The following is an 889-nucleotide window of genomic DNA, read 5'->3' on the forward strand; positions in this document are numbered from 1 at the left end:
TTAACCATTTCAGTCCTTAAGGGTTGTTTGAGACGACGACTACCCCTTTACGATCCGCAGCTCACGACCATCGCTGACTTTTACGTATATTATGTAACCTAACCTAACTATGTATCAACCTACCTGCTGCTCACCTGTACTACCTAAAAACTTATCCTTTGTTTCTGGCAACGGATCATCTTCTATATCCCATTTCGAGTACCGTCAAAATCATCGTCTTTCTCAAGGATCTCTATTACGGATGCAACTTATTTTTTATATTATCATTATGCTCATTACACAGGCAGCTTTAGGCTCCTCGTTGTGTCTCGAAGTTTACCGTCTGTTCAGCTAGCCCCCCCACCCCCCACTTGTCATAAAATCAATTTAAAAGTTAGGTTAAAATTAATTTTTAAATTATGCGGTTATTATTATTAGGTGTTTCTAGAAAAATCTCCACCCGAGATTTTTAGCAGAAAAAAAATAATTTTTGTGTCTTGGAGGAGCGGGGGATACATGATTATTCATTTCAGTATAGATATTTAGGTCATGTAACACAATATATTTGTATATTAAGTATGATATATGTATAGTAAAACATTAATATAAAAATAACGAAAAGAAATTCCTGTCACAAGAGGGAAGGTTGTTAGAGATAGGAGTGAAAAACTTGATAACATTATAATTGGCTAGTGCATACTTTGTAAATTAATCGTCTATAGTTCGCCTATTGATTTTATCAATCTTATACTGCAAATTGCAAAAAAAGATTTTTCGTGTCAAAAAGGAAGTCAGTTAGTGATAGAAGTACAAAATTCGAGACTGCAGGGACTAAATAGTGCATAAATGGTGCGTAATTCCTATATTCTTCAATTTCAATTTTTGCTATGATGAATGTATTTGGCGGGGG

At 34.6% G+C, this 889-nt stretch overlaps 1 protein-coding gene across 3 annotated transcripts in view; it reads left to right on the plus strand.

Annotated features, from left to right (window-relative positions):
- The window catches only part of LOC107266185 (protein groucho), a 56517-nt gene that overhangs the window by 17482 nt on the left and 38146 nt on the right, over nucleotides 1-889 (plus strand). The gene's annotated exons all lie outside the window — the stretch shown is intronic.

The sequence above is a fragment of the Cephus cinctus genome, unplaced genomic scaffold (assembly GCF_000341935.2).
Source record: "Cephus cinctus unplaced genomic scaffold, Ccin1 Ccin1_scaffold0303, whole genome shotgun sequence".
In the NCBI taxonomy this organism is placed as follows: domain Eukaryota; kingdom Metazoa; phylum Arthropoda; class Insecta; order Hymenoptera; family Cephidae; genus Cephus; species Cephus cinctus.